The sequence below is a fragment of the Trichechus manatus genome, unplaced genomic scaffold (assembly GCF_000243295.1).
Source record: "Trichechus manatus latirostris isolate Lorelei unplaced genomic scaffold, TriManLat1.0 scaffold00069, whole genome shotgun sequence".
NCBI classification, from domain to species: Eukaryota; Metazoa; Chordata; class Mammalia; order Sirenia; family Trichechidae; genus Trichechus; species Trichechus manatus.
The window spans coordinates 5,493,239-5,501,473 of record NW_004444005.1 but is presented as its reverse complement, the minus strand read 5'-3'; the positions used below and the strand labels follow the sequence as shown (position 1 = coordinate 5,501,473).

Here is an 8,235-nt window from a genome sequence, read left to right as displayed (position 1 = left end):
CACTGGTTAGCCTCCTGAGCCGTGAGCACTGGTTAGCCTCCTGAGCTATGCAGCAGATTTGCCCAGTGCAATGCATTCTTTGATTTCCTGACTGCTGCTTCCATGGGCATTGTGCATCCAAGTAAAATGAAATCTTTAGTAAAATGTGATGTTTTAGGAATGTTAAACCTGCTGTTTATATCATTAATGTCTTTAGTGAATTCATACTTCAAGGCACTTAGTTTAGAGGCCTGAGTGGGGGTGGAAGAAACGGGGGTGGGTAGTAATCCCCCTTCCTGTGAATACTTTGAGTCCTCACTCTGAACTCTGAAACAAACAAGAGACTTGAGGTTGCAGCAGCCACTTTGGAGGGGAGATTTGCTGGGTGACTTTTCTCCAAGGGTCTGCAGGAGGCTCCCTGGGCCGGGCCTAAGCAGGGCCAGGAGGGAGCAGGGGCGGGTGGCTTTCATGAGCATTTCGGACCTCATTTTTTAATCTGAATTATTCTGTTGTGATTCGTGGGTTTTCACTGGCTAAAAAGGAGCCCTGGTGGTGCAATGGTTAAACCCTCAGCTGCTACCCCAAAGGTTGGCTGTTCGAACCCACTCAGTGGCTCTGTAGCAGAAAGATGTAGCAGTCTATTCCTGTAAAGGTTACAGCCTAGAAAAAGCTATGTGACAGTTCTACTCTGTCACCTGGGTCGCTATGAGTCAGAATCGACTTGACGGCACCTAACAACAACAATTTTCAGAAGTAAATTGCCAGGTATTTCTTTCTAGTCTGCCTTAGCCTGGAAGCTCCACTAAAACCTGTCCACCATGGGTGATCCTGCTGGGATCTGAAATACCGGCATTTTGGTGCAAACTCTAAGCAAAATAAAATGCTATTTCCAAACAGTTCTGCCCCATACAGCAAGCTGAGCAGGCTTGCTATCTGCAAATACTTCTCTCCATCAGTAGAAATGAGTGTCAGCCTTTAAAATTAATACAGTTGCATTATTATTCTATGGGGCCAACTAATAAAGGTTTTACCAATACGGATTTTACTAATAAAGGTTTCTCATTTAATCTAGAAGAGAACAATCTTGCTCTAATTATAGACATAAATAAATGACATACTGACATGTCTGGCTTTCACAACAGAGAACTGGATTTTAATTGTCCGCTAAGAAAACTTCACCACCCCAGCACAGCAACAGCCCCAACCAGCGCCCAAATATAGCACTTATTTTTAAATACTGTGTTCTAAAAATAAGTGCCGCATCTCCCATACAGCCTGCACATCGCGGACAGCATCAGACTCTGGCTTCAGTTGGGGATGATGAGTGGAAACGGTGCTATATTTGGGAAGGATGCTTCTGGAGGATGGGCCCCTACACAGAGAGCAAGAACCCCAGGGCGCCATATGTTTTCTCCTTGCATGAGTTGCTTTGCCAACGACCTTCTTGGTTGAATGGCACAGTGTCTGTTAAAGTACAACACAGAAATACTTTGCACTCGTAACCCATGTCAACCCGTCATGCTGTTATTCAAAAGAGTTCACTGAAGGTGCTGGGACAGCTGTTGTTAGTTGGCCGTCGGATCGGCTCCAGCTCACAGCAACCTTATGTACAACAGAAGCGAATATTGCCTGGTCCTGCGTCACCTTGACGATTGTTGGGATGCTCAAGTCCATGGTTGCAGCCACTGTGCATTTTTAGCGCCTTCCAACCTATATGGGACAGTGTTCTGTTGTGATCTATAGGGTTTTCAATGACTGATTTTCAGAAATAGATTGCCAGGATTTTTGCCTAGGCTGCCTTCATCTGGAAGCTCCACTGAAGCTTGTCCACCATGGGTGACCCTGCTGGTATTTGAAATACCGGTGCCATAGCTTCCAGCATCATGGCAACATGCAAGCCACCACAGTACTACAGACTGACAGACGGGGTGGCTGGGACAGTTAGAGCCATATGAAATAGCATCACTATATCATGACGTGGTATCTACATGATAAAAACTTATCTCTCATCCTAAAATGATCCAGCAAGCTAAGGGGCCAGCTTTCTTGACTCGTGAGTCAATCCTCTGTAACTAAGGAAGTGCCACGTCTTTTGAAACCTGTTTTTGCAGTTAACCTTTTAGAAAAGGAGAGCAACTTCAGAGCAGATGGGTCTTCACGGCTCTGCATAAAGTGTGTTACAAAAGGCTGGGACCACATGGTTATTGCTTAGGACGATGGAGACCCAGAGTCCAAAGTGACACTAGTCCATTGCGATCCCTTGAAGACTTGGAACATGCAGTTATATTGACAGAGAAACTGTAAACACTTCTGAACACTTTATATGTAAAGGCACACCCTGGAGATCGTGCATGTTTGGTTCCAGACCACTGCCGTGAAGTGAGTATCACAATAAAGCAAGTCACATGAATTGTTTGGTTTCCCAGTGCGTATAAAAGTTATGTTTACACTGTACTGTAGCCTGTTAAGTGTGCACTAGCATTATGTCTAAAAAAAGCAACGCAATACTTTAATTAAAAATTACTTTATGATGCTAAAACTTGCTGACCCTCATCTGAGCCTTCTTTTTTGCTGGTGGAGGGTCTTGCCTCAACATTGATGGCTGCTGACTGATCAGGTTGGTGGTTGCTGAAGATTGGGGTGGCCGTGGCAATTTCTCAAAACAAGACAGCCGTGAAGTTTGCCGCATCTACTGACTCTTCCTTTCACCAGAGATTTCTCTGTAGCATGCGATGCTGTTTGATAGCATTTTACCCACAGGAGAACTTTCAAAATTGAAATCAATCCTCTCAAACCCTGCCGCTGCTTTAGGAGCTAAGATTATGTCATATTCTAATTCCTTTGTTGTCATTTCCACAGTGTCCACAGCATCTTCACCAGTAGTAGATTCTATCTCGAGAAACCACTTTCTTTGCTCAGCCATGAGAAGCACCTCCTCGTCTGTTAAAAGTTTTATTATGAGATTGCAGCAGTTCAGTCACACCTCAGGCTCCATTTCTAATTCTAGTTCTCTTGCTGTTTCCACCACATCTGTAGTTACTTCCTTCACTGAAGTCTTGATCCATGAGGTTTGGAATCAACTTCTTCCAAGCTCCTGTTAATGTTGATATTTTGACCTCGTCTCGTGAATCAAGAGTATTCTTAATGGCATCTATAATGGTGAATCCTTTCTACAAAGTTTTCAATTTGCCCAGGTCAGAGGAATTGCTATCTATGGCAGCTATAGCCTTATGAAATGTATTTCTTAAATAAGAAGACTTGCAAGTCAAAATTACTCCTTGATCCATGGGCTACAGACTGGATGTTGTGTTAACAGTCATGAAAACAACATTAATCTCCTTGTACATCTCCATGAGAGCTCTTAGGTGACCAAGTGCATTGTCAATAAGTATTTTGAAAGGAATCTTTTTTTTCTGAGCAGTTGTTCTTAACAGTAGCTTGAAATATTCAGTAAACCACGTTGTAAACAGATATGCTGTCATCCAGGCTTTGTGTTCCATTTATATAGATAGCACAGGCAGAGTAGATTTTGCATAATTCTAAGGCCCTAGGATTTTTGGAACGATAAATGAGCACTGGCTTCAGCTTAACATCACCAGCTACATTAGCCCCTAGCAAGAGAATCAGCCTCTCCTTTGAAGCTTTGAAGCCAGGCATTGACTTCTTTCTAGCTATGAAAGTCCAAGATGGCATCTTCTTCCAATAGAAGGCTGTTCTGTCTGCATTGAAATCTGTTGTTTAGTGTGGCCACCTTCATCCATTCTCTTAGCTACAGCTTCTGGATAGCTTGCGGCAGCTTCTCCATCAGCACTCGCTGCTTCCCCTTGCACTTTTATGTTGTGGAGACGGCTTCTTTCCTTAAACCTCATGAACCAACCTCTGCTAGCTTCAGACTTTTTCTCCTGTGTTTTCCTCACCTCTCTCAGCTTTCACAGAGTTGAAGAGAGTTAGGGCCTTGCTCTGGATTAGACTTTGGCTTAAGGGAATGTGGCTGGTTTGATCTTCTATCCAGACCACTAAAACTTTCTCCATGTCAGCAATAAGGCTGTTTCGCTTTCTTATCATTGGTGTGTTCACTGGAGCAGCACTTTTAATTTCCTTCAAGAACTTTTCCTTTGCATTCACAACTCGGCTAACTGTTCGGCACAAGAGGCCCAGCTTTCGGCCTGTCTCGGCTTTCATTTTGACATGCCTTCCTCACTAAGCTTAATCATTTCTAGCTTTTGATTTAAAGTGAGGGATGTTCTACTCTTCCTTTCACTTGAACACTAAGAGGCCACTGTAGGGTTATTCATTGGCCTAATTTCAATATTGTTCCGTCTCAAGGAATAGGGAGGCCGGAGGAGAGGGAGAAAGACAGGGGACTGGCCAGTCAGCGGAGCAGTCAGAACACACATATTTATCAGTTAAGTTCGCCATCTTATAGGGGTGCAGTTTGTGACGCCCCAAAACAATTACAAGAGTAACATCAAAGATCACTGATCACAGATCACCGTAACAGATACAATAATAATGAAAATGTTTGAAATATTGCAGGAATTACCAAAATGTGACACAGACATGAAGTGAGCTCATGCTGTTGGAAAAATGGTGCTGATAGACTTGCTCAACGCAGGGTTACCACAAGCCGTCAATTTGTAAAAAACGCGGTATCTGTGAAGCGCAATAAAATGAAGCACAATAAAACCCGGTATGCGTGTATTCCTAAAACAGACACCCCTAGAGAGAGAGAAAAAAATGCTTGCAGAGAACAGACTAAATGATCCTTCAGGTGAGCAGACTTGGATTTCAACTCTGCTTCTGCCTTGTCCAGCTGTGTGACCTTGGACAAGTTACTTATCCTCTCTGAGCTTCCATGTCCTCCCCTATGAAATGGGGGTGCACGGCCTCTTCCAGGTACCCTCCCCTTTGGCCAGTCTAAAGTTCGGTCTCCCCTGCCTTTGCTCCCTGCTGCCTGCTCCTTTCCTGACCACATCTTTACCTGGTGGAGCCTGCTGCTATCCGCTTCAGGGACCCCCTTGAGCTCCTCATCATCTAGCCCAGCCCTTGGGACACTCTTGTTTGTGCTTAGGTGCACAGCTCTCTGTCTCCACTAGGCAGAGAGTACCTTGGAGGCAGTGAGCATCCATTCATTTATTCATGTATTGGGGGCCTACTGTTTGCAAGGTGGGGCTGTGAGGCCCTGAGGAACAAGGCAGGCCTGCTCCCAGCCATCACCGAGCCTGCATTAGGGGAGGGGAGAGAGACATTAAACACTAATTGTTTATTACTTACGCACATACCATGCTGCTCTCTGCTCAAAAGTGGGAGGCAGCACGCTGGGACAGCAGCTCAGGGGCCCCAGCACAGACCCAGGACTCAAGGGAGGGTTCCCTGAGAACAGAATATTGGGCTCACAGGAGGTGCCTCGATGCAGGCAGAGGGAGCAGCCAGGAAGCAGGAGGAGCAAGCATGCCAAATTAGAGTTTATGTAAAACAGATAAACCCTGTCCTCATGGAGTCCACTTTCTTTCGGGGTAGCCAGACAATAAATAAATCAAATGAAATTACGGTTAAGCCACCAGAGTACGATAAACTGACAGATGGTGGACTATGATTCATTTTCTTGAATTTTGTCAATTTTCATTTTATATGTAATCAGGGTTGGGATTTTGTTTTCTGTTTTTTTAATTTAGTGCGTATAGATTTAGAGCTGTTATACCCTCCTAGTGAGTTGAAACTTTTATCATTATGTAATAACCTTCTTTAAGCCTGGAAAATAGTTTGTGGCTTAAAGTCTATTTTACCTGATATTAATTCCAGCTACCTCAGCTTTCTTTTTATTACGTGTTATTTCCATCTTTTTTGGAAGTGAGGATGGTGAGACTTTGTCAGGGAGGGCCCTGACCCTGAAGAAGGACATCATGCTTGGTAAAGTAGAGGGTCAGAGAAAAAGAGAGAAAGACCCTCAACGAGATGGATTGACACAGTGGTTGCAACAATGGGTTCTAACAGCGACAATTGTAAGGATGGCAGTAGAAGCGTGCAGTGTTTTGTTCTGTTGTACGTAGGGTTGCTATGAGTGAAAACTGACTTGACGGAGTCTAACAACAAAAACAAACATCTTTTTTTTTTAATCTCAGCCCCCCTGTGATTTATATTTTGTGTGGATTTTTAAAAAGCCAATCTAACAATCTCTGTCTTTTATTTGGCATGTTTGCTCCATTGACATTTATTGTGATTACTGACGTACATGGATTTATCTCTGCCATGTAACATTGTGCTTACTATTTAACATCTATCTCTTGACTATTGTTTTTTCTTTTTTTAATCTCCGTTATTCTTTTGATTGAGCTTTTTAAAATTCCTTTTGTTGCACCCTTTCATTTGTTTGGACATTATATATCTACTTCTTTCCTTTTAGTGGTTATTCCCCTTGAAATTTTACTGTATCTAATTTCTAAAAAGTCTAAAATTTAACAGCATCTCCACTGTCATCCAGGCATACAAGGATATGAGTTGCTGTAACTCTTAATTGTCCCCATCAGGTTTCATGTTATTGTTATTCAATATTTTATATCGTTCTTGCTTTTTTGGGTTTTTTTTTTTTTTAATCCTCAAATTAAACTCTAGACTGGTTTGTTTGTGTTTATTTAGTGTTACCTTCATACTTACCAGTTGCTTTGCTTCTTACATCTTAGGCCTTTCTTCTGGGATTATTTTCTTTCTTTATGAAGTATATCCTTTAGTCATGGTCTATTGTTGGTAAACTTGCTCTGTTTTTTTCTGAAAAATGTCTTTATTTTGCCATATTTTTAAAGGTCATTTTTCTGGGTAGAGAATTGTAAATTGACAATAACTTTCTATCAATACTTTAAAAATATTCCACTGTCTTTGGGCTTCTGTTGTTGCTGCTTTCAAGGTCATGTCTTGTCTTATTGTTCTGCAAGACACACCTACTGTATAAGAAACTCTGTGCATAAGACCCAGCAATCAACGCATTAGCAAGCTCTCCAGTTGATTCTGATACACTTAAATTTGAGAGCCACTGTTCTAGCCCTGGTGGCGAAGTGGTTAAGAGCTACAGCCGCTAACAAAAAGCTTGGCCGTTCGAACCCACTAGCCACTCCTTGGAAACGCTATGGGGCAGTTCTACTCTGCCCTGTACGATTGCTGTGCGTCGGATTTGACTAGATGGTGGTGGATCTTTGTTCTTGGTTCTAGTCTGTCTTCAAGTTCATCAGCCCTCTCTTCAGCTGTGTCTAATCTGCTGTTTAACCTGTGCTCTAATTGTTTCTAAATTGTTGATTATTATAGTTTTTATTTCAAGAAATTGTATTTGCTGTCATTTCAGATCTGTCCTGTTATTTTGACAGTGTCTTTCTCCGTGCTCATTTTAAATATTTTATAGGTAATTAACTATTAATTTAATATTTTACCATTAATTGACATAATTTAATATTTTTACATATTTAACTGTTCTATACACACTAATTTTATATTTCCTGATTAATAATTCTAATACCAGAAGTCTAAACCTGCCTTAGCTTGTTTTTATCAACTCATATTCACGGTAACTTGCTTCTTCATGTGTTTGGATATTTTATTCATGAAGAGCTTATATTTGGCTGCATTAATCTGGGGTACTCACAAGGGGCCTGCACTGAGAATGGTTTTCTCCACATATGATTTCAGTTTGCTTATTCCAGGTGCTGAGGGTGTCACCAGCCTGGCACCACTTTAGTTCCTCTACCTTGTGATTCCATGATGGAGAGGTTAAAATGGATTCACACTCCAGATTCCCCATAAGAAAGGCCTCTGCCCAACCTGGAACACAGTCAAGAAAGGCAGGTTTTTCCTTGCCCCCCCCCCCTTCTGCTGCAGTTATAATCCTTCAGGTGACCTGGCCCTTTATACAGGGGTCTCCCCTTAACTCCTCAACTCTGCTTGTTTCCCATGCCCTGAGGGCCTTTAGTCCCCAAAACTTTGGGATTTTAGCACTTGCTTTTGCCTAGGGTGGTACTGGCTTTCAATTTTGTGTTCCCCTTTCTTTGCAGTTAGCAGCTCTTCTGGCCCTTTAGGGTTTCTTGTACTTCCTTGGAGCTCTACAGTGTATTTAAAAGTATATTTTAAAAAGTATTTACCCATCAGCTGGGTGTTTTGTGGAGGAGAACTCATCAGAATGTCCAGATTGACACATTGCCTGAGATCTCGTTAAACCATAAACCATTTAGAAGTAGGTTTTCATTTTCCAAACACAGGACTTCCTGGTGATCT

The 8,235-nt window shown here is 42.3% G+C and overlaps 1 protein-coding gene across 1 annotated transcript in view; it reads left to right on the top strand.

The window, feature by feature from the left end:
- The window catches only part of EFCAB6 (EF-hand calcium binding domain 6), a 317,117-nt gene that overhangs the window by 285,871 nt on the left and 23,011 nt on the right, over nucleotides 1–8,235 (top strand). The gene's annotated exons all lie outside the window — the stretch shown is intronic.